Genomic DNA, 24,279 nt, shown 5'->3' with positions numbered 1-24,279 from the left:
AGTTTCTTGAAAAATTTCTAAGTGTTGTTTCCTCGAAGGATCCCATTTAGACATCGAAGGATTGACACTTTGATCGAAAGATGTTATTTTCCTCGAAAGATGAAAGGTCTTATCGAAGGATCAACTTACGAAAGATCATTAATTTTGAAAGATATTTTGGTCAATCGAAAGGTCTGATCAATCGAAGGATGGATCCTTCGAAAAGCTTAGTATCCTTCGAGTCTCAGTTCGAAGGATATTTTGCAGTCCATCTATCGAGATTAAGAAACATCATCTTTCGAGATCGGCGTGTTTTCCGGTGACACTGTTCATCGGCGTGTTTTCCGGTGACAGTTTTAAGTGTGTTTTAAACCATTTAAAATCATCAACATCAAATCATTTAAAAACATCAACCTCAAAACCAACCCCGGACACTAATCCTAACCCGGATACTAACACATACACATGTACCGATTTAGACCAAATTCCCAAACAAAGCTCTGGTTAACCCAAACCCAAACCCTTGACATCAGGAACTACCATCCCATGATAAAAACCTTATGATCATCAAAAACCTACCACTAACATATTTACAACATTATCACATTACATATATATCACATATCATCCATCATTTTCATAAGTATGAGAACAAGAAAAATTAGAATCACATGATCAGATGAGGATTATCCTAACACAGATTGTTGTTTGTAAAGTGTATTAGGGTTATCCTACCGTGATTGTTGTTGTAATCCTGATAGCTTAAATTTTTGTTTCGATTTTGGCAGAGTTTTGGTAGGATCAAAGGGTTTTTGAGTGATGAAATTTGACTGTTATGTTGAAATGAAGAAGATGACCCACTTTTATACTCTGACCTCGAAATGCGAACCGCCTGGAAGGATCAATAACCTTTCGAAAGATGAAAAGATGCTTCGAAGGATAAGACTTTGGGTCGAAGGATCCAGATCTGGATCGAAAGATACCAGATATTTGTGGGGACCCTCAACAACCTTGAAAGACGATCCTCGAAGGATATCTTTCGACCTGATTCATCTTTCGAAAAGTCTGATCAGCTCGAAGGATCCAATTGGTCAAATCCTTCGTTGACCAATTCATCTTTCGAGCATCAAGGTTGACTTTCATTGACCATCTGATCTTTCGAGGGCCATTGCTTCCTCGAAGGATCAGATTTTCACCAACACTTTGGATTTTGGGAATTTGCAATTCAAACCCTTCAAATTCATAAAAATTTTCAGAAACGACCGTTTTGAAAAATTGCCCGTTATGAAGTTCTGCAAAGGTCAGTTTTATGAAGTATCTCGGCTTGCCAGGTATCGGATCGAGCACCAACATCGGTTAATCAAAAAATAAGATTAAATTGAAAATCTTTTTGGATTTTGATAAATTAAAAGAAAACAATTTTAATATCCTTTGAGTGTTATCAAACGACATCACCGCTAATGTCGTGCTGATATGCACCAAACGACAAAACTGTTTAAAATAAGACAATAAAAGTTAAGCAGTAAATAAATATGTACAAACACAACAATATTTTTGCGAGTTTCTGGCGAAGAGAATCATATCAGTTTGCGGTCTCTTGTCAAAACACATTTCCTTTTAATATTCTTTTACAGATGTGGATAAGTATTCTACCACAATTACCGATATTGTTATCCACTTAAACTCAGCGATCAAGTGTAATCATAATACATTGAGATACATTTAAGGTATGATTTATACTTACCGACCGGTGTTCATCCACTCACGACACATTCCCGTATCAAGGTATGCACGAGAGTTCATCTTACTGGCGAGTATACCATTTGTCATCCGTTTTCAACGTATATAAAATGTGAGCAAGTCACTTATTTGAATTTGAAAACCAAGCCCTATGTGATGAAATCACTTATTGATGAGGAACTTGATTTTCATATGCATGAGGGCACAGGAGCAAGTCCGTGAACAGGTCAGTACTTTCGTACAGCAGAGAGACGAACTTGACTCCCGGAAAGATGTGATATTTTATCACTTATTTGATTGGACATGTGATTATTTATCACTTATTGAGGTCGGATGCAATATGAGATATGTACACGTATGTATGGTATCATGGAAGAACTAGACTTTGTCTTTTATAGAAACAACCATGATACCCAGATGATAAACAGCATAAACCCCGAATATCTCAGAACCTCGGCAATCTATCAAACGAAATTTCGGTACCAAGACCATATGCCAATGAGCGGTTCCCACGCGGTTTTCAGTTCGTTATGTTTATATCTCCTGCATACTTTAAAATGATCGTGAGTCTACCGGTACATCATTAGTAGAGCTACTTATCATTTTCTTTTCTTTTGATTTCTAGAAACATGTTTCGACCGACCTCTGATGTAATATCATTTTCTCTTATATTACCAAGAAACTCATTTTTGTTTTTCTATTGTTTTTGTGTTTTTCTGAATTTTCTCCCCCTAAAATTCAAAAATAAAATAAAGTAAAAACATATTTTTGGATTTTTGGTTTTAGAAAAATATTTACAAAAACGATTTCCCGATGTCGGTTACTCTTGCTTCACCTTTATGCCGTTTACCAAAAGTAAATAATCGAATCTTGATTTATCAAATGCTTTGGTAAAAAGGTCGGCACGTTGGTGATCGGTATGAATGTGAACCACATCGATAAGTCTCTTTTCAAAGCAATCACGTATGAAGTGATATTTAATATCGATGTGCTTCGTTTTTGAGTGCTGTACAGGATTTCTAGTGATCTGTAAAGCAGCTTCATTATCAACATAAATAGGAGTAGTTAGGAATTCAAAACCGTAGTCCCGCATCTGTTGTTGGATCCAAAGAACCTGGGAGCAGCAACTAGACGCAGCAATGTATTCCGCTTCACATGTAGACGTAGCCACACATGTCTGCTTCTTGCACTGCCAAGTGACTAGGCGATTGCCTAAGAACTGACATCCTGCTGTAGTTGATTTGCCATCTTTCTTGCAGCCGCCGAAATCAGAATCACTGTAAGCCTTGAGATCGAAGTTATCATCCTTAGGGTACCATAAACCAGTGTCAGGGCAACCCTTCAGATAACGAAAAATCCTTTTGACAGCAGCAAAGTGAGAGACCTTCGGATTCGCTTGGTATCTGGCGAGAAGGCACGTTGGATACATAATGTCGGGTCTTGATGCGGTGAGATACATTAAAGATCCAATCATAGCACGATGAAGTGAAGAGTCCACAGCTTCCCCTTTTTCATCCGGAGTAATCCCGTGATTCTGCGGAAGAGGAGTAGAAATTGGCTTCGAATCGGACATCTGGAACCGGCTCAAGATGTCTCCGACGTACTTGGTTTGATGGATAAAAATTCCAGATTCGGACTGATTAACTTGCAAACCCAAGAAGAACGTCATTTCACCCATCGCACTCATCTCGAATCGATCTTGCATCACCTTCTCAAATTCCTTGCATAACTTATCATCGGTAGAACCAAAGATAATGTCATCGACGTATACCTGTACCAACAGAAGATCTTCACCTTTTTCTTTGATGAAGAGGGTACAATCGATCAAACCCCGTCTAAACCCGTTGTTCAGCAGGTAGGTAGACAGTATCTCATACCAGGCTCGGGGTGCTTGATGAAGACCATATAACGCTTTGTTAAATAGTAAAACTCTGTCAGGATGTAATGGATCTTCAAACCCCGGTGGTTGCTCGACATATACTTCCTCTTCGACTACTCCGTGAAGAAAAGCACTTTTAACATCCATCTGGTACACCTTGAATTTCTTAAAGGATGCATAGGCTAGAAAGATTCTAATAGCCTCCAGACGTGCAACAGGTGCATACACTTCATTGTAGTCAATACCTTCTATCTGACTGAAGCCTTGAACAACTAACCTTGCTTTGTTTCGGACAACAATCCCACGGTCGTCCTTCTTGCACTTAAACACCTAACGAGTTCCGATCTTCTTGTAGTGGTTGGGCCTATCAACCAATTTCCATACGCCCAACTTCTCGAACTGCTGAAGTTCTTCTTGCATGGCTTCCACCCAGGAATCATCTTTCAATGCCTCCTTCCAAGATCTAGGCTCTTCTTGGCTAACATAGCAGGCAAAAGACCAATCATTTTGTTGTCCCGATTCTCGTATCTCAGCATATAAGCCAGCATTTTCGTTATTTCTGATTTGATTCCTTGTCCTTACACCACTGAGAACATCACCTATAATATTCTGCTGAGGATGAATGTTATGAATTCGGGTTTCAGGAACTAGAGGAATTTCAACATTGGTCCTCAAGTTATTGATATTTAAATTCCCGATATCATTCTGAAGCTGTTGAGTTGTATAAGATGATGCATTTTCTTCTTGGACAATTGGCGCAGACACTGGATCCGTTGCTTCTGAAGTACCTTGAACCGGACCCCGTGCTTCACCATCATTTGCATCAACATACTCCTCATCTTCCGATGACAAATTGTAGTCGACAGCATCATTAAACACCTCATTTGAAACGAGATTGTTGACAGAAGAAGATGCTTGTGAGTCAACAATGATTGGGTGAACTAACTGAGAGCCAGTCGCATTCTCGCTTTCAGACAACATTTGAGCAATTGCATTGTCATCATCAAATGTCGGCAGATTGAATGAGTCGAAAAGACCATCATAATCGAACATCCATGGATCTCCAGAAGGCTTCGGTGGATTAGAATATCTTTGAACTTTTACTTCACCCCACTCTTCAATCTTCTTGGTAGTCAGGTTCCATACTCGCAGATTAGGAGTAGCATACCCAAGGAAGTAACCTTCGATAGCTTTGGCACCAAACTTCCCGTCAGGCTCAATCATGGTACATGGTGCACCAAAAGGTTCTAGATATTCCAAGTCAGGAGTCTTCTTGTGTAGGAGTTCGAAGCACGTTTTGCCATGTCTTTTTACTGTGAGAACCCTGTTTAACGTGTAGCAAGCCGAGGCAACAGCTTCAGTCCAGAATCGAACTGGAAGCTGAGACTCAACCAACATGGTTCTTGCAGTCTCAATTAAGGTTCTGTTCTTTCTTTCAGCGAGTCTGTTTTGTTGTGGCGTGTACCGAGAGCTGTATTCATGAAGGATTCCTTTTGCAGTGCAAAATTCATCCATAACCCTGTTTTTGAACTCGGTTCCGTTGTCGCTTCGAATTCGCCTCACCTTTAGATTATAAAGATTTTCCAACAAGGTGATCAAATTCTTTAGAATTTCTGGAGTCTCGCTCTTGTGGACCATGAAAGCAACCCATGAAAATCTTGAATAGTCATCAGTGACTACCAAGCAGAAAACCTCCCCGTGCACACTCTTGTGTTTGACTGGGCCGAAAAGGTCCATATGCAGACGTTCGAGTGGCATGTTTACAGTGTTAACCTTCTTCAATGGATGTGATTTCTTGATCTGCTTCCCTTTCTGACACGGCACACAGACATCTTGAAGTTGAAAATTCTTCACATTGACACCTCTCACCAGATTGTTTTTGACAAGGTGATTCATTTTTCTGAGGTGAATATGACCCATCCGTCTGTGCCAAGAGATCGTCTCCTTTTCAGTGGCTTTTAAAATAAAGCAAGTAACTTGTTTGGACTTAGTTATTGCTTGGCTCATATCGAGGACATACAAATCATTAACTCTTGGTGATGATAAGAGAATCCATTCTGCGGGAATCTTGAATCCTGGCTTCAGCACATAACAACCGGCATCATCAAAATGCACGGTGAACTTCTTGTCGCAGATCTGAGAAACACTCAGGAGATTATGATCCAACTGTTGCACATAATTGATTTTGTCGAAACTCACAACTCCATTTGAGATCATTCCCTCGCCGGTGATATACCCTCCTTTGTCTCCAGCAAACGCAACATATCCTCCTCTTATACTTCGCACATCGAAAAGAAGACGATAGTCGCCCGTCATGTGCCTGGAAGCCCCACTATCAACAATCCAATGACTATTAATAGTTCCTCCTGGAGCCGCATGCACATGCAACTAACTTATCAGTTTGAGAGGGGGACCCAAGCCTTTGTGGACTTGGGTCGTCCTTGATCATCAAGGAAGGTGATTTCAATCACTTGATGATTAGGAAAAAGAACCTGTGGTGCTCCCCCTGATTGAATTACCTGCTTTTGCTTCCAAGCTGTTTGTCTTTTACCAGTATTTGAATTTATTGTTTTAGCATTTACTGGTTTTACAGTTTCAGGTTTTGCTTGTACAGGTTTTTCTTCTTTGACCTCTGATTTTAAGGCCTTTTCAATTACCTTTTGATTCTTTTGCTTTAACTTCTTTTCCCTTTCTTTCAAGATACGTGGGTCTTGTTTCGCGGAAACTGGTCGTTTTTGGTAATTGATTTCTTGGGGAGCACTCGTTTTTGACTTCAGCTTTTGCAGGTATGGGCAATATCTTACAATATGCCCAACTGTGCCACATTCAAAACATGTTCTCCGCTCTACAAACTTCGGAGAAACATGTTGATGACCAGACGGAGAACCAGACAATGAACTTTGTGATCTAGACGTGCTTGGACCTAAATCACATCCGTTGGTGTGTTGGGTGTAATTATTCTGATCATTTCGTTTTAAAATTCTAACTTGTTTTACAAAGTCAACGTCAGATTTATCCTGAAATGTTTCAAGTTTGTCTGAACCCGTGGATCCAACAAAGTTCATTTTCGGTTCTCGTTTCTTAACAGGAGCTCTTTTGTTTTGCACCTTTTGTTGTTGAACCTTAGGTTGCTCAACCTTTGATTGCTGAATTTTAGGTTGTGCAGCCTTAGGTTGAGTAGCCTTAGACTGTTCAACTTTAGGTTGTTGAACCTTTGGTTGTTCAGTCTTAGGCTGCTGAATTTTAGATGCTTGAACATTCTTGTTCTGAGCCTTCTTTCCCTGTACCTTACCCTTTCCGGAGTTGACTTGTTGTTTTCGCTCAATTGGTAGTTTTTTGTTTCCGTATTGTTTTCTAATTTGTTCACACGGAATTGGATCACATTGAGTGACGGTAACTTTGCCACTTTTGTTCCCCAAAAACTTATCAGTGCATCCTTCAAAAATTTGCTCAATTAAATCTTGATTTACATTTTTAATTGGAAAATCTTTGTTAGAGTAGATTTTGCTATCTCCTTTGAGCGTGTACAACAAATTATTCCCTTCAAGGCTAGATACAATGGACTCTATTGCTTTTGACATTTCAGTCTTACTCGGTTTCACTGGTGGATCACACAAGATGTGATTCTCGATTGGAATATCTGTTGTAACCGAGTTAGACTGTTGTTTCACAATTTCTTCAGATTCATCGTCCGAAGAATCAGCATCCTCAACAATGGGAGGACTCTGTTCCTTAACATACGATGAATCTGTCACATTCTCAGATTCTGATTGACCCGAGGATGATGTACCAGTTGTGAACCCGAGGCCTGCTGCAAAGTCATCTAGACCGAGTGGCACAGTAGGTTCAAAACAGGGCATATCCTCGTCATCAGGCAATTTGGAGTAATTGTGATTCATTGGGAGAGGACATGATTTGAATCCAATACATTTTGCATCCCCCTTTTTCTTTTGAACGTCAATAATGTGATCCAATACATAGCAGGAATTGGAATAGCTTTCCAGTTTCTGCTTAATTGTCTCACATTCACATCGAGCTGTTGCTAACTCTACCATTTGCTTTTCAATTGTGTCAATAAGATTATTGTTAGCATGTTGTTTTCGCAAAACAGCCTTTTGTAATTCTGAAACATCATGTCTTAATGACGCAATTGTTGCTTTAAATTCCTTTTCATTTCTGGTTAAAAACAAGTTAGCTTCGGTTGCTTTAGAAAGATCGACAATCAATTCTTGATTGTGTTTGTGTGTAATTTCAAACTGACTTTCCTTTTCTGCATATTTTAAACACTTTGCACATTCAATAGGAACAGAAATAGAGTCAGAATTAGTATCACATACCTGAGAAGTCTGACCTTCTACGTGAGCCATAAAGGTTGTATGAAAAGAAAAAGATCCATCTTCAGAGAAGAACTGAGCAAGCTTCTCGGAAGTTCCAGCAGATTTCTGGCAGAGAATAGATCTCCTCTTGCATAATGCTTCAGCTTCAGCCAAAAGCTTATCAACTTCCAAATCTAAAGCATCACTTGATAAATCACCAGCATCAAGTGATTCCCCATCCATGCTCCCACTATAACCGGAACTATCTTCATCTTTTGAAGATTCACCAGCAGACACGGGTTCTATTACCTTCTCAATCACTTTAGCATAACATGTTGTTCCACCATTTCCTCCTTCTCCGAGCTGAAGGTTCCAGTTGCAGATTTCATCAGCTTGAACGACCAATCCTCTGTGGGGATTAGTGTTTGTGGATCCAGATGCATTTCCTCCAACAGGAACTATTGATCTGACAGAATTGTTGTTCTGTTGCTGTTGTGGCTGTCCCTGATTCCTGAAGGGATTCTGATTTCCTTGCTTAGGTGGCTTCTGACACTCCCGCTTGAAGTGACCCTTTTCACCACAATTAAAGCAAGTGACAGCATTCTTATCAAAACCATACTTGGTGTTGTTGTTGCTTTCCAAGTTGGTTCTCCCCGTCCTTTCCATAAACTCCTTTGCTCTTCGAATTGCACTAGCAAGAGCCCATTTGATATCCATCATTTCAAACTCTTCTTTATCCACTTGCTGATAATCTTCATTGGTTAGATTGATATTCCCAATCTGACCTGCGACTAATCCACAATAAGCACTAACCAAGGTATTCAACATCTCCATATGCTCCTTGGCTATTTCGACAGTGACTTTGGAAAAGTTGGAAGTGTCTAATCTGACTGTGTTCGGATTGGAAGTGGCTTGAAAGTTTGAAGAGCTTCCATAAAACCCTTGCTGTTGCGGTTGTCGCTGCTGAGCTCTGCTTGGGTCTAAGAAAGGCGGTGGTGTGAATTGCTGAGCTGTCGGTTGCACATACTGTTGTTGAGAAGAAGAATCTGGTCTTGAATACATCATCGTGTATGCTGAAGGATCAAACTGATTTGTTGTGGAAGGTCCGGTGTTTGAGATGAAAGCTGTTTGAAGCTTCGCGTGTTGAGAGACTGGTTTTTCTCCACTGATACCTCCTGCAATCCCATAGTACATCTCTGGATTTTGAGGAGTTAGTGTTCTTTTTGCCTTAAGCTTTTCTTCTACATCCTTGTTCTCCAATTTTTGAATTAACTCATAAACGGTGATTGTGTCTAGAACACCATTTTCTTTGAGAATTTCAAGAAAACTGCTCCACTTTGCTGGTAAGCTATCAGCGAATCTCTTGACCATTTCTTGTGGAGTGGCAGTGACTCTAAAAGCAAACATCTCACTCAACAAGTGATGGAACCTTGTAGATAACTCTGCCAAAGTCTCATTCTCCATACACGTGAATCCTTCAAACTCTTTCTTCAGTAATTCTTGCTTGATCTTTCTAGATTGAGCATTTCCTTCACATCGTAACGTGAGCATATCCCACAAGCTTTTAGTAGTCGTGCAGTAAACAAACTGGTGGTAAATGTCTCTGTGAAGAGCTTGTGTGAGAATCATGAATGCTTTCTTTTCTAACTCAAATTTCTTCTTATCATCATCAGACATAGTGCTGTAAGTTTCTGGATTAGATCCTGCAACTTCCAAATCATTGTCAAATGCGGTGAAAAAGCACATCCATAGATCTTGACCTTGCCCCTGAACATAAGTTCTCAGCCTTTCTTTCCACCATCCCCAATCATTGATGTGATTTAGCTTTGGCGGTTTTGTGCTTATACCAGTTTCACTGTCGTTTTGCATCATTGCTTGAATGCTGCTGCTTTGATTTGTGACCAATGCCCATTGATTTGCAGTTATCAATGCAGCTTGAGGTGGGGCAATAGCCTGCATCCATGCAGTTTTGTTGAAATCTGACGCAGATTGCGTGGCTGATGATTGCGTAGCTGATGATTGTGGAGTCAAAGTTGTTTGAGTCCACGCGGTTGGATCCCACTGACCGTTTGTTCCCATTTTATAAAAATTAATATATTAAGTGAAAATTGATTTAAAAACTAAAAAACAAGTTTTCTTTTTTTTTTTTAAATTTAATTTTCACAAACTATGTTAATATCTTGAATGATAACAACCAGCCGAAGGATCCCTGATCGAAAGACCTGAAAAACACAAACTTGTTAAACTAAAACAGACTAGGATCGAAGGATCAATACTTGTTCGAAGGATCAACAGTGTTCGAAAGATCACTGTTGAATTTCGAACAATGATTTCGAAAGATTCTCCAAACGAAGGATCCTTATCTTTCGAATAAGAACTGTAGATCGAAAAATATATCCTTCGAAAAGATTCCTTGGATCGAAGGATAAGACACAGACTTCGAAGGATGTTCGAAGGATGATTATCTATCGAACTTCCTTTAATCGAAAGATGATCTTTCGAATTCGAAGGATATCCTTCGATCTGTACTGACATAGTTGACAAAAAGTGACAGGTTGGTGAAAAGGTGATTAGTTGGTAGAGAAACTTTCGGCAGAAGGTATGTTCAGATCATACTTTCTACCAAATCAGATTTGACCAATAAAATATTACCTAAAAAAGAAGGTTCTTATCCAGAAAACCGGTCACCGGAGTAAGCCGGAATTTGGCCGGAAATTACCAAACTTCTTAAAAACAAGTTTTTAAGTTACCCAACCCGTCCTTTAACACACCCGGTTAGTTTAGAACACGTTTTTACGTCTAGAAATGCGAGAAAAACACTAAAAACGGGTGCTAAACCATGTGAGTTTTGTCCAAACACTCCAAAGTCTTGTATAAACTCGGTTTTTAACAAGGAAAAGAGCCACGGCTCTGATACCACTTGTAGGTCCCCCGGAGGTCGAGGTTAAACCTTATCCTTGTTATGTTTAACACACTAGCAAGTGCGGAATCCAAGCTAGAATGCAAACCGGTAGTTTATATGAGAACACAAGCTACAAAGAGAAAGGAAGACACACGAGATATCAAAGTTTTCTCTTGTATTTCAGTGGACACGGTTACAGCCCTTGACCAAACTGAAAATACGCTCTCTACAAGACTAAGTTCACTCACACAGTGAAGTGAACACATTACATGACTATATATACCCATAACAGTTAGTCTGGTCGAAGGATTAGATAGACTGATCGAAACATCATCTATCGATCAGACACCTACCGAAGGATCCACATATACCTCGAAGGATGTATCCTTCGAGGTCCATATATATCCATCGAAAGTTTATCTTTCGAGCTCATCGAAGGATCTAAACAATCCTTCGATGACTCATCCTTCGACACAAAACATGTTACAAAATGTTCTAACTGTTTGGCCAAGTCAAACCAGGAGGATGGTTGACTTGGTCAAACTTACATCAAACATACCTATTAACAAACATAAGACGTAAACAAGACTAACAAAAGACATCGTTTTATATCATGACAAAATACAAACAAAGTACAGACACAAGTGCACCAACAAAATTATACGTTTGATCTCTAAGTATATTAAATAATATTATACTTATTATATTATTTGATACATTTATATTTTTTATAGATAATTATTAATTAAATTTGAATTTAAACGTTTATCTCTAACTATATTACTTAATTAATATTATATTATATTTTGTGTACAAAATTAATTAATATGTAATACTATTATTAAAAAGGAGGAGGCACCAGGGAATGACACGTGTACAAAAAGATTTTCGTTTATTAGTGTAGGAAGATTTTAATTAATTAAACTAGTGATTATACTTGCGACCGGAACAATTTCGATAAATATTTTTGCGACCAAGTTGACTCTTATTCTACTACTTTTTAAAATTAGCAACCATCTTTACAACCGAAACGACTTTTGGTTGCTATATTTGCGACCATTTTACTATCGAAACAATATCTCTCAGTTACTAATATTGCTACCGATTTTTTTCAGTTACTAATTTTGAGACCAATGTGTTTCGGTCGCTATTTTTGCGATCATTTGATTTATGTTGAATATATGGTCGCTATGTTTGCAACCGCTTTTTGGTCGCCATTGTCTATTTTTGTTGTAGTAAATTTACAAAGTGGTGCAGGTTCAGATTCTTAAAAGCTTTTTTATAAGACCATGCGTAGTGGTAAGGGTGAATAATGCTCCTATCCTTGGGCGTTTTCCGCCATGTGGCAGTCCAGTCAGCAAGGGACATTATTGAGCGTTTTTCTAAAATGGGTGTAGTGGGGATGTGGGTATTATGTTAAAAAGGGGTGTAAAGAATTAAATAAAAAAACTAACCAAAAAAGGGGGATTGACCAAGAAAAAGAGGGATGCATGTAATTGGTCAACAATTTGTCATTTTAGCGTGATTCAAAACACGCTGGGGGGGCTTTTTTGCGAAATCACGCTCAATCACGCCGTGGGGGGTGGGGGGAGCGTTTTTTGGCGTGTTTGGGCAAAAAAAACTGGGCAAACACGCCCAGTACGCATGTTTTTAGCATGTAAGTGTATAAAATTGTTAAAAAGAATCTAGAAAACTGTGTTTTTAAGAGGCTACAACATTAATGAACCTTATATATTTTTATTTTAATAAAAATACAAGTTGGCTGTATGGTTATCTGTGTATTTATCTTTTGTACATTTATATGAAAATAAATAAATAAATAATTTGGTCGTTTTTATGACATTTAAGCCATCAATTTATACATCTGTCGGCATTAAATCTTTTTATTTATTTTTTTTGGTGTTTCTAAGGTAGCGTTCGTTTCATGGAATTGAATGGAATGGAATTAGGAATTTTTTCTTTGTAAAATTGATCTTGGTTGGGGGAGGGAGGAATTTGAAATCCCATGAATTTCTTTAATCAATGAAATTTGTGACTATTTCAACATTCCTTAGAAATCCTTCACTCTAATGAAGGAATGGAATGGAATGTATTGATTAAAGAAATTCATTGGATTTCAAATTCCTCCATCCCCCAACCAAGATCAATTTTACAAAGAAAAACTTCCTAATTCCACTCCATTCCATTCCATGAAACGAACGCTACCTAAAGGTGAACATATGGGAAAGAAATCCCAATTGCCATACCTGAATCCGCTACTTTTTTTTTGTGAACGACTAATTTCTTTAATTATCTGTCGTCTGTGAGACTTGAACCTAAGACATTGCTCTTACTAACTTAGGTGTTTTTAAAGGCTTTGTCTTTGCCAATGAACCACTACCCCATTGGTTCATGAATCCGCTACTAAAAGGTAACAAGCTTCTTCACGGTGCCAACTTTGCTTCTGCTGGAATTGGAATCCTCAATTACACCGGAATTCAATTTGTATGCCCCACCATGCCTTTTAATCATCTTTTTTTTTTGAAAGGGTTTTAATCATCTTCAACATGGGTCCAAACTTCAAGGATTGGGTCCGGATAAACCCCCTAACCCATTATCTGTCACTAAAATTCTAGCAACTAATGTAGCAAATATTGTTGTACCATGTGTAGTTTCAAGGAGTGGTGGATTTAATATACTTTTTCACCCGGTCATTGTTTTAGTGCAGGGGCGGCCCGAGGGGTGCGGGTGGTTGACGGCTCCGGAGGCTCAATTTTTTTTTTTTTTTTTAATAAAATTACGCTGTGGAACTTAGAATACATAAATACACTGAACTGGAAAATGACAAGATGAGGCTCATGGTCTAGTGGTTTTTATGTCACTTTATTAGCAAATAGGTCTTGGGTTCTAATCTTAATAACTTTATTTTTAGTTGATTTTTTTCTTTATGTTTGTTACCTATGCATTAAATGAAAATGTCATTAGTTTTGTGTTACACTAAATCAAAATGGGAATCGTTGTTCTTTCTCAAATCTAGTTTAAAAATGTTTATTTATGTTAATTTCTTAAAATATTATTCAATCCACGATTAGTTTTGTGTGTTTCATTTTTTTTATGAAAAAAGTGTTTTCTTTCACTTTCAACTCTGTGGGTTTTCTAATAAATTTGGATAGGTTACGATGGTTTTACATGATCGTAAATGACGATTTTTAAAGTTATGACGTAACTATTCCACATTTTTTTAATTTACCCTTACAATGTGTTTTCTTTTTTCTACGTTTCGTTGTCCAAATGCGCGTGTGATGTGCTTTTTATCTACGTTTCCACGTAAAAAAGCAGCATGCCGCAACATGCGGGTGATTCCACAAATTTTAATTCATTTCATATATGTAAAACTTTTTTGTATATTCTTTTTAAGAAATTTATATTTTAGGGCCCGTATTTTATCTTCGCACATGGCCTACGTAATTTCGAAGATTTTCGGAGAAGGCCCTGTTTTAGTGTTTAGATGCCTCTTAACTTGGCATCGTGTTTTGGTTTGAGTCGTCGTAACCATTAAAACTAAGAGTTATCTCTCAATAACCAGTTAGAAAGAACGAATGAAATATATAACTGAACTAGATATATATATGTTGTGAAACAACGACCTACTAGCTTAATAGTAAACAATAAGAGAAAGAGATGTAGGGAGAAAGAAATACAAGAGATACAAGGTAGTATATATAGGAGAAGAAAACTTGGAGAAGAAGTCAGTCTATTTTAGGAGTTGATAACCATAATAATATAATAAATATTTAAAACACTCCCCCTTGGTTATCAACTTAATACGCTTTGAGATGCTGCCTCGTTAAAAACCTTGCTAGGAAAACCCAGTGAGACAAAACCTCAGCTAAGGGAAAAAGAGTGAAGCGCGTATTTTCTTCTCATGATACTTCTGGATCATGTGTGTTGCCTCATTAAAAACCTTACTAAGAAAACCCAAATGGGACAAAACTTAGTGAGGGAAAAAGAGTGCAACTTGAATAAGTCGCCAACTCATTTTAACATGTATCCTGATGTCTCTCCATCTTCCTTGAAAGTTGTACAAAGCTTTTGCAGCCAATGATTTGTCGCTTGATCCTTTAATGTGCAATCTTTTATGTAAAGCAATGTTGTATAATCTTGTAACGAGACTTTAGGTGTCTCCTTCCAAAAAATATCATATGTTCACGACTGTGTTTTGTTACATTCCTGCATCTACAAGACTAACCAAACTTGTTTTGATAGGTTAGTAAAATATAATCAAATATCGTTTATACCTGAAATATTTCTTTGAACTCATTCCAATGTCTCTTCGCTTGACAAAGGTTATATCATGACAATAAGCTCAAGTGAAAGATATTATAACCATACATAGCTAGCAAGACATATTAATGCACTTATGCATTTAACCATGGTACTTCTAGAATAAGAATCTCTACTTTGGTAAGAGATGATAATAGGCATTTCTTATAACAAATGACTTAACAACCTTTAACATACTTTAAGGTTCAACTATGTCCATACTAAAATATCCAAACACCATCTTCTAGATGTACTTGAGGGATTGGTAAAATATAATTACATATATACTCGAACTGCAGTTCGAGTAATAATTAGACCGTGTCAAGGTCATTCAGAAATTCTCCCTCTAAAAGCTCGACAGTTTCTCTCGATGGTGCCTAGACATCATCACTGTAAATTGCGATTATAGTGAACTTTTAGGAGAGGACTTTTGATAAAGATGGATGATATTATCAAACTCATATTGCGTTTTATCAGAATATCTCATGAGTTGTACAACACTCAATCCAACTATTTTGTCCATACTATCTTTTTAAGTTTATAAAGATACATTCATGAGGTTTTGAAATCAGTGCTTCAGGCATTTACAATCATTCACTTACTTCTTTCCACTTTGAAAAACAGTGTATGTGCATACACTCTTTAGGAGTTCTGTTACATAAACCTCCTCATTGATTTCTATATCATATGCAAGGATGTCTTGAACACTTGCTCCATTTGTATAATACATATTGTACCATGCTTATACACTGTACATTGAGATACCATAATCACCAAGTACAGGTATTCTATGTATGTTTATTGGTGCACAAGAATTAAATCCATAAGATGTTTCCACTTAGCCTTATAAGCACTTAAATGCTTTAGGATACTCATCAGGAGTTCCAATTATATTCAACGTATTCAAATATGAATCTGTATACAATGATCTTATCGTTCTCGAGAACTTATTTTACATGATTTTAATAAATTAAATCCTTGAGGGACTTTCATGTAAACTTTTAGTATCCAGTGATTCATAACTTTCATAAGACACATATCAATTCTCTCTTTATATTACCAGAAATTAAATATTGGAAAGCCAATACATCCACTACCGGAGAATACGTCTCCTCATAATCAGTCATAGGTTTTTGCAAAAATACTTGTTCCACCAATTTTGCCTTATATCACTTTATTTAATTTTCACATGATTTGCATAAAAGACCCATTTGTATCCAACATATTTTACAACTTCAGTTGTATTGTGTGACAACTCGTGTTTTAGAACTCTTTTGTGTGCTTTGATGTAACATGTCTGAATGTTATGTGATTTTGTGATGCATTGATTTAATGGAATGTTATGATATGGTGTTATGTGGATTGTGTAATATATGTTATATGTTTATGTGATGTGATCGCACAACATACAACTCCAACCCGATCGCACAAACTTTTGGGCTTTTGCTTCACACCCTTCTCGGCCCACACTACTTGTACTCGAAACCAAAAGGGGCAGCCCATGTAAAGGGTTCGGCCCACTCCCTTTTATACGCATACACTCACCTCTTGTGGGGTTTTGTTCCTCATTATTTGCAAAACTCAACACACACCAAACCCTAGTTCTCTCCTCCCTCTAACTCGAAGTCGGCAGCCCCGTTTCCCTCATTCGGAACTCTTGCATCGATCAAGCCAACACATTCCACCCTTCGGTTAGTATCTCATTATTGGTTAACTCGTTAATACATGATATTTGATATTGTGATGGTTATGATCTTGGATGATGATTTGGTAAATTAAAGCATGAAGAATGTGTTAGTATGATTGCACATGATTGTTTAGGGTTTAGATTCATATGATGACTTATTGTGTGTTTCGGCTCAAGTGATTGGTGTTTCTGAATGATGGAACCGAACTTACGTGATGACTATGAGATTTGTATTGGTCTAGAATTAGGGTTTATGTGATAATTTTCATATGAATCGGATTGCATGATTTTAATCGAGAACCGAATAGATGTAATCGGCTGTTATGATTCAAATGTTTGCATGATGAGTATTGCGTGTTAGTGTTAACCAAACTATTTGATTCGATGTAGATGATGATGAGTTGTTATGGTTAGATAATTGTTTAGGGTTCATATAGATTCAATGATGAATGATATCTTGATCAATAATCTGCATGATTGGAAACCGTTTAATTGTTTTGATTGATGGATGTAAGTTAGGAAACTGTTAGAATTGATTTGCAAATAAATGGTGAAACTAATTCCCATGAATTCCGGATAATAAACCTGATCGCACAAGACTCCCTTGATCGCACAACATCAGATCACACAAGATCTGATCTGGTCGCACAAGTGCAATCGCACAAGCTAGGTACAACAGTCAAGAGCACACTGTATAATTTAGAATTTGCATGATCGCACAAGATATGTCGATCGCACAAGGCAGTGCCGATCGCACTAGTCTTGGGCCACACACAGCTATTTAAACCTTAGTATGTTGTTGGGCCTTAAAGCCCAAAACCCCAATCGCACAAGTTGTCCGTAGTCGCACAAGTCCATTTGGACCGCACAAGATTAAGTGTTTGTTTAATTGGTTGGGCTAGATGAGTATTGGGTTGCATGTTTTGCGCCGGGTATGTTTCTGAGTCGCACAACCCGTTGTGAGTCGCACAAGATTGTGTTGGACGCACAACATGTTGGGCCGGGTGATCATTGGGCTTTATTTGCTCACACAAGATGATTGGGCTCGCACAAGCTCAACGGCCCAATCATCTGAGTCGCACAAGTTGGATCTTATGTGTGTACTTGACTGTTAATGTGATCTATGTGTATGCCATGATCGTTATGTGTTCGTGACTTGCTAGCTTATGTGTAAACTTACGTGCACTATTTGAACCTAGACATGACTCGTATGGTAACCATGTTAGGACGTGGTTGACCACTAGCAGCTTGATTGGCCTCTGTGTGTATCTGCCGAGCAAACCGAGGTGAGTTCACACACTTTCTAAGGCATGGGATTCCCGGTGGTTGGGAATGGGGTAAAGAATTAAAACGGAACCTACATGTCCTCCTTGGGTAGGATATGTATCGCCATCCTCCATGGGTAGGATGCCAATATTAATCCTGCGTATTCTCCTTGGGTAGATTACGTACGTTCGTCCTCCTTGGGTAGGACAACAACCTTAAACTTACTAGACAAAACTCTATCATGAAGTCCCTCACTTTTATATCGACTTAATCGCCGGGCCAATGGCGAGCGGGTCATTAGTTAATAGCGCTATTAGGGTTGACAAGCCTCACACCGTGTCGGTAGGACGGGCATGTACTAATGGATCTGGGCACTTAGTCAATGATGATAGACATTGACGTAGGGCACAACTTACTTCCGTCAGTTGTCGAATGGTCTAGTGGTTCACATGGGGAAGCCCCCACTGGTTATGGTTTGGGAAAGAAGGAATTGGTTTATCATATTTTTTTTTTTACTATGGGGTAACCCCCACGGAAAGTAAGCCAACTAAAGGAAAACTATTTTTTTGGAACAACTTAAAATGAACACCCAACTGTGAACTCGCTCAACTTTATTGTTGATTCGTTGTTACATGCCTTGTCACACCCCTTTCTGTGGCGGAAGCATGAGGTGTGATCATGAAAGGTTCTCATTGCATACGAAAGGTAAACATACTACATGCTCAAAAATAACTTCGAACATTACATTACTGAAAACATAAGTCGAGTGTTTACAACACGGGATAGCATCTTGTCTTAAAAGTTACAACTTTATTTAACGATAAACATAGCGACATCCACGAGCATGAGTAAGACCACGCGTACATTCATCCTAGTTACCTGAAATACATGTGAGTTTTGGAAAAACGTCAACATAATGTTGGTGTGAATTCATGCAGTTTATGTGTTGAATGTTTGTATACTTTGTATGAAAAACATGGTATGTATTTTGTTTCAAATCACATATTCATGTATGAGTCAAGTATCTCCATATGTATCAAGTGTTAATGGGTTGCAAAGCCATTAACATGTGACACGACAAAGGAAGTCACCAAACCATAGGCATTTTTTCTGTAGTCGATTCACGACTGAGACACAAAAACACTGCTTGGTTCTAGTTGTCACCAAGAGTGGGGCTGCCCTGGAACCCATTAGATCTAACCTTTTGTTCTGCGGTCTTAGTATGTACACGATTAATGGTGCTTATGGTATCCTATTCGTGACACGATTTCTCGTATCAATTCTTGGCACTAGTTTTCGCCAAGAGTACTTCTCGTTTTTGTACACAACATACCAATTTGTAAATATTGAAGTATTTGTAACATGTATTTCACCCCGAATTATAAAACTGAAAACAGTTAAAAGAAAAAGGGGGAGCATGAACTCACTACTTTGCGTTCCTTGCGTCATAAACTTCACCGGATTTTCTTATCTAGTGTCGTGACCAAAACGTGTTTTTATTAACGTTAGTCACTGAACTTGTATCGCACAAGTACAAGTCACTATCTTTTGGGTACGTATTCTTGTGTTAAAAATAATTTATATTTTTAACTAAGTATCTTACTTATGTTATTTTCTCAAAAATAAATATAAGTTCCTTGTATTTTGCACCCGAATTATGTATCTTGTATGTTGTATGTTGTATGTGTATTTTTGTTACAAAAATTATGGCGAGGTTTATATTCGAAAAACATAGTTTAGAACACACTAGCAAACATTTGTCTGGAAAATATTTACTAAGTGTTAGGATTTTTAGAAAATTTCGCCATAGTCTCCTTTGTAAATGGAGGTGTCCATGCTTAATTGCATATCATTTTCTTTTACAAATATCCCGTAGATCGTTCGCACATAACAAACCCGACAATTAGACATGCAATATATTACTTATGTCATTTCAGCTTTATTACTCAAAACTGGACTGTTTTTGAGCATTTTAATAAAATGGTTAACCTTTTCCAGAAATTCCCAAATTTTTACAGAAGGTCTTATACGATCCAAATTTTATTGTGTAAAAATATCGGGGTCCAGTTCATTACCAATATTTTATAGAAATTCATTTACCGGACTGAAATCATATTTGTCACTTTCTGACTGCAGTCTACGGAATAATTCACTAAACATTAATCATAAGTCCGATTGACGAAATTCCAGTTGGAGGATCACCGCGACAACAGTGACCATCTACAGTAAAAATTCCATGAGCTGTTTCTACTCAGTTTTTAAGTTATGACTCCGAATACAACACACTTTTTATGCAGTAAAAACACAGCTTGAGCTGCTGTCCAAAAACAGTCCTTTAAAAATAGTAAACGACCTTGAAAAATTACGATTCCAGTGCCATTTGATCCATTTTTCGAAAATGTATATTCTAGGCTTCAGAAAATCAGTTTTTCGATTTATAACGATCCAGTTACAGCCTGTTGAAGTTAGCTAAAAATGCTAGTCAGCATGCTTTTTAGAGTGTAAATGTTACTAAAAACGCATTAACAAATGTCCTAACAACGGGTTTATCAATAAATTAATGATCAAATATCATGTATGATTCAACCCAACCCTCATCCAACAAGATTTCATCTTCAAATAATCTTTTATGTTCAAGTTTCATGTAAAGTTTCATATTCATCATCTTAGTGTTCTTGTTCTTGTGATTTAAACTTAAACATCAAACTACAATTTTTGATCACCAAAAACAAGATGAACAAGGGTGTACAAGTAACTTACTACTAGCACAAGGCTAGGGTAGGATCTAGTGATGAAGATGATGAGAAAAAGATGAAGGATAAGCAAGAAACAAAGCTCCTTTGAAAGCCCTTCAAGATGCAACCTCCATGGATCAACTTAGATACTTGAATGAAGCTTGAAAATGGATGAATGGGGTGGTGTAGTGGTGGTGATGGTGGTGGTTGTGGGCAGCCGTGAGGGAGAGAGAGAGAGAGTGAGGAGAGAGAGTGAAATGATGAAGTGTGATTGTGATCTTAGGGGCCATGCTTTATGTAGATACTATCACATATTTTGGTCACCAAAGCAAGTAACCTATCTAATAAATAATTGAGATAAAATCTTGAGCAAGATATGAGAATCACGGTGGATGATTTGTGGGTCCCCTATGGCTGAAAGTCGGTTTAGGGGGGGGGGGTTAATGTAAATTTTGTAACTAGATAGTAATGGTAGTTCAATTCCAAGTAATATGCTTTCATAAGTTATTTATTTGATTTTTAATGGGTGTTAGGGTAACCGGGGATCAAGACTAGCCAAAAATAAATAAACAATGTGTTTGGCAAAATTTTAGTGTCCCGGGTAATGTCCGGTTGTTTGGTTAAATAACGGTTCGTTAAGTGTTAAATTGCACCGTTTAGCGTCTTTCTTGTACCCTTTTGCACCCCTTTCAATTCCTGACACTTAGGGAAGTATTCTGGACGATAAGACATAATTTCTGCATGATATTTTTAAGTTTAAAAGCTGGTCATAGCTGAATTTAATAAAATTCTGCACTTAAAGTGCGTTTCGGGTGCTTTTTAGTGCGTATTTAGCTTTCGGAGCGTCTATATGTTGACCCTTGTATGTACTCTTGGGTTTTAATGCATTCTTGTCGTTGGACCTACACCTAGGCCTCAATTCTAATGTCTGACTGCTTTCTGTAGTTCTCTTGACACATTGTGTCTTACCGGTAAGTTTACTAGTATTTCTGATGCAACGCAGTTCATTAATGTATAATGTAATTCTTGTAGTATAAAACGTGCATGAATTCACTTGTATTGTATGAAATCAGACAATGTTGACACTAAAGCACATAATTGCAGTCATTAAATAATAATTAAAGTGTACGGAAGTTACCGGTTTTGTGCCAGTTGTCACATGCCTTGCAGGCCTTTAGGTGCATATCGTTGGAACTTGCTGTCTGGGAGACTGGAGTGGTCATGGGTCGAGATACATGGAAATCGCAAAACAAGACTAATGGTTTTTACATGTGGTTTATAAACTCTTAATGAATGAATTATGCTTCCGCTGTATACTGTGAATTATTTGTAACATGTAACACTTAATGTTAATAAATGAAAGTTTCAATTAAATATACCTATGAGCTCAATGTGATCGGTGGCTAGATCCTGGTCATATCACGCTCCCTGCGGTGATACTCCGCGTGTGGATTTTTGGGGGTGTGACAGATTGGTATCAGAGCCATTGGTTATAGTGAACTTGGTTTTAAAAAAGGGGAAAACGTTATTTTTTTTAAAACCAGACTATAACCGAACAGTTCTGAAAACGTGAATACAACCATGACACTCAGCTCCAGATTGCAAGGTTCGTCTCTCGTATACTCATTGCACTGCGTAACTAGTGAACACACACATATGTTATTACCTGTGATTGCACATTCAGCACAACAGTATGAGTTAGTGTATTACTTGCATGTGTTATGTGATTGATAGGGTGGTATTTCCCTAAACCTTCATGACTTACGCTTCGTGATGCTCTTTGTTTGCTACTTGAGTTTGAGGAACCATTTGACATGAGTTAAGAGGAGCTGAGATGAGCATGCAAATCACAATATTATTGTGGGTGCACACATAATAATAATGTGGGGTGCATGCGAGTCCCAGTGAGCCTTAACAAGTGGAAAATGGGTTCCATTCCATTATTCGATCAATGTGAAACATAACAAACCTATAGGGGCCGTAGTAGTGATTGTACCCTACTCGAACGTGAACTTTTCATTTATCTCTGGATCCTTTCGAATCTTGATGCTATCGAGTATTACCTGAACACCCATCTGAACGCCTAGCGAACTGTGTAAAGTGTTAGGTTCTTATATGAGCGCCCCTGAAATGGATGTCTTCGCGTCAAAAGATTGGTCTATGCTTTCCTCACCTAACTTTGTTTGCTAGAACCTAGCGCGATAACGTCTTAGACTCCAAAGTGCGATCACTTCTGCAATGCTTAGGAAGCATATCGTGTAATACCCAGCCAACTTGCAACATCAATGGACAGGAGGATGAGCGTAGTACTTTACCGACCACAGTACTTTGACGACCCTGATTACCGGCAACGAGTACCAACGAATTGGTCTCAAGTGAATCCTTAACCCTTGTCAGCAACTCATGGGAGTCAACTGTTACGAATCAATAAGGACATAAACAATGATAATCGACAATAACGCGGAATGTGTGACTGCTAGCACAGTGAGTAGTACTTTAGGACGTGGCTCAGAATGTGGAAAGATGGACCTCGATGGCGAGGAATCGTAGGGCTTCGTTTCGAGCAACGACATCGGGAGCAGCAGTCACAGCGACAACAAGGTATTCGTAACCCTAGCCTACAAGTGACTACAACGTGGATTGACTGTGGTTAAGTTAAGGAGGCAACGACCAAAGGAACAACGACAGTACTTGAAATACTTGTAATGAAAACAACAACACCAGAAATGATGCTCATGGAAGGACATTTAGAATTGGCATGGGCGACGCCAGGACTTTAGCAACATAGTAGCTAGTATAAGTAGCTAATCGCTTTGTCTTTGCTCCGTTTGACCTGATGCTCCTTGAATTTGAACCTGTTGTGGAATCAGTTGATGACAAGACAATTGACATTTCAAATGTTAGATGGGATGCAAATTCGACCTTGTGGGACAAGCGATCGACATTGATCTTCCTTCTACTATCTTTGATGGTTTAAAGCAGTAGTTAGAATGGATTGGTAAACCATACATCGCGCAAATATGCCCTGTGAGAAGAAAACTTCGCGTATCCCTCTCCCTAGAGGAGAATCGTCATCTGTTTCAAAGTATCGGAATTGTGCAAAGGTGGGCGTCAATTCTGCAATGAAAGCTTGGAAGTGTCCATGGAAGGATTTTCCCGCTGAGGAAAAGAGGATCGAGGATCCACCCTTTGTTCGTGATTTCTACCTATGTGCTACCAGAAGAACTATCCGGTGTACCCTCGCATCGTCCGGAGGAGTATCAGATCAGTATCAGGTCAGAGGCAGCCCTAATTACTCATACTCTTACCAAGAGGGTTGCAAGAACTGTGTTAATCAGCTTCAGGGATTATTGACCAGGAGTTTTGTTGAACCTAGCTTTTCGCTTTGGGGAGCCCCAGTTAGATCCATGGATTTTCGTATGTGTACTGATTATCGAGAATTTAGTAAGGTGACAGTTAGGAGCCGCTTGCCT

General features: G+C 38.2%; 1 pseudogene; it reads left to right on the top strand.

Moving 5' to 3' along the window:
- Positions 1–24,279, top strand: part of LOC110902288 — a 128,852-nt pseudogene that overhangs the window by 38,584 nt on the left and 65,989 nt on the right.

The sequence above is a fragment of the Helianthus annuus genome, chromosome 6 (assembly GCF_002127325.2).
Source record: "Helianthus annuus cultivar XRQ/B chromosome 6, HanXRQr2.0-SUNRISE, whole genome shotgun sequence".
In the NCBI taxonomy this organism is placed as follows: Eukaryota; Viridiplantae; Streptophyta; class Magnoliopsida; order Asterales; family Asteraceae; genus Helianthus; species Helianthus annuus.
Note: the sequence above shows the minus strand (reverse complement) of the source record. Positions and strands in the feature narration are given on the sequence as shown.